We start from the raw sequence: 2,500 nt of genomic DNA on the forward strand, positions 1-2,500 counted from the left end.
CGGGTTTGTGCTTAGGGTGTGCATCTTTCATATTTTGTTTACCGTTTTTAAAGATTAAGGTAAATCTTCAATATTGTATACCTTTCATGACATCAAAAAAGTGTGTAAACATCATACATTATGAATATTAACAATAAATGAAACCACTAACGATATTGCACAACAATTTTACAATTTATTGTCAATAAATACAATGTGAGCAGTTTCGGTTTCAGTTTTGATTTGAAACTTTTGCAAGGTGTTTTTTTTTTCTTTTTGTCTCTCAGAAAGTTAATAGTGTTTGGATTGGTCATCATATAAAAATGTGTTGTGTCAGTGTCTCAGAAACTATATTAAGGGAAGCACCAAGTAAAGATAAAATGTATTAATTTGACATAGTGTACCTGTTTCTTTAGATCAAACGTGATCAGTGTGCGAATCTTGTACTGAAATTGTGGTCAGAATCCAGGGGATGGCTACAAATCACAGGAAAAAATATTAGTTTAAGCCATTTTAGTGTTGTTTGTGCTGAAGATCAGGTCTGAAAAAGCAAAATCGGCTCTTTTGAGATAAATGGCAATGCAGTGCAAATTATATGAGAGTATAGCATACTTTCTAAGCGCAAACGCATCAGGAAATATATTCATTGATGTTTTGTATTATGAGGAAAAGTTATTGTGATGTGAGTGAAAAAAAAATATTGAAAACATAAAGTGAAATAAGATAATTGAATTAGAATATACTGACATATGCAAACATCAGGCTCTACCATCGTCTTAAGGTAAACGCATTTATTATCTTATTAAATGTTATCGTAGGTTCAATATTACATTAGTTTGTAGTTATGGGCACATTGCTAACTTTATAACTTTCATTTTCATCGTTTTTTAAAGATATAACATTCCTATTCTTTAGGACATTTATTCAGGAAGAAAGAAATTCTTCAATGACAATCCAGGTAAGTCTTAAATGGAAGCGAATTGTTTATACATCTAAATAGGCCTATATACTTTTTCCGTCTAGGTTTATCCGTATTTTGAGTTTCGTTAGTCTAATATTAAAAAGGAAAATCAGGAATTGTTTTCCACTGGCTACATTTATAGAATTTATTGTTGATAGCCATTACTTTGAACTTGTCTTACCTTAGTTAGAAATGAAGATAAATGTACAAGGAAACTAAGGGAAGGCAGAAACTGGTGTTAAGAAATATTAGTTTTGATGTATATTAGTTATTATGCTGATTATCGAAAATAATGTTAACTGATTATTCAGAGTATTACTAACTCACTGAAGAAATGCCTGTGTGTATTTATAGACTGTTGAAGACCTTACGAGTTTATACACACACAAAGAGAAATTTGGTTGTTTGGATAACCACCGATTAACCAAGTTCACTAGTCGTCGCCGCGTACGCTCGTTTCCCATCGGTAAGGATCCCGAGACATAAACCGAAAGGTAAAGGAAGGTGAATGAGGATTGGGGGACGTGACAGGGGCAAGGGTAGGGGAAGCGGATAAGGGCAGGGGCGACAAGGGGCAGCTGAGGTCCTTCTGGCAAGTCTCCAGAATGCAAAGTAGCTCTCTAGCAGGTGGAAAGGGGGGAGGGGAGGGGGATGGGGAGAGCGGTGTAATGGCACTCTCCCAGCTCTGTTATTAATATCGAGGGTCAGTCTGCTTGGGGTGACTCTCAAGGGTAGTGGATAAGGGGAATTTAAAGGGGGGTTGGGGGGGGAGGGAACCTAAGATGCGGGGAAAAGGAGGAAGCAAGAGAGAGGAAAGCGTGAATTGAAAATGGAGAATTCATGTCACTTCAGGAATGGCGGAAGGTGATACATTGTCTCTAATTTTAGCCTGGCAGATGACCTCGTGCGGAGAAACCGTTTGATGTACAGTATTACCAGGGTGTGGCATGTTAACATCATGTTAAACTATTTAGGTGCGTATGTTTTTTTATGCCTGTATGTTATGTTAGATCATGTATATGTATGTGTGTCTTCATGTTTGTATGTATTTACGTTATGTATAAAATACATGATAAAATAAGAGCAGCTTCGATTTTATTGGTTATGATGAATAGCAGCTCCATGCATCAAAGGAAATGTAATTACATACGCAAAAACATAAATAAAGAGAACAGTAGGCAAGCCGTAATGAATATGAAAGAATAATTAATAATAATAAAACTCTCTGAACCAACATAATAAGTTTTTAGGGAGATAACTGAAAAAAATGACGATCAGCAAGAATGCAAAATAAAACAATAAAATAAAGTGCCTGACTTACCTGGGAGTTTTTAGAGGATTAATCAACAAAAGAAAGGCGTAAGAACAATAAACATAGGATCTAAGCCTCCAAACCAAAGTAAGAGCAAGAAGCCACACCAGATCCTCTACATACCTATAGCCTCAGATCCGTAGTTTGGATTCTTCTTCCGTTGTTTTTTTGCATTTGTCTCTTTGCAAATAATATATGCTCACTGGTTGAGCTTTTAGAGGAGTTTTTATTTTCTCGTCTTATAAAGC

At 35.7% G+C, this 2,500-nt stretch overlaps 1 protein-coding gene across 1 annotated transcript in view; it reads right to left on the reverse strand.

The window, feature by feature from the left end:
* The window catches only part of LOC122252506 (troponin C, isotype gamma), a 9,560-nt gene that overhangs the window by 5,027 nt on the left and 2,033 nt on the right, over window positions 1-2,500 (reverse strand). The window lies entirely within an intron of this gene.

Source organism: Penaeus japonicus, unplaced genomic scaffold (genome assembly GCF_977035675.1).
Source record: "Penaeus japonicus unplaced genomic scaffold, GWHDUDI00000001_assembly GWHDUDI00000016, whole genome shotgun sequence".
Classification (NCBI taxonomy): domain Eukaryota; kingdom Metazoa; phylum Arthropoda; class Malacostraca; order Decapoda; family Penaeidae; genus Penaeus; species Penaeus japonicus.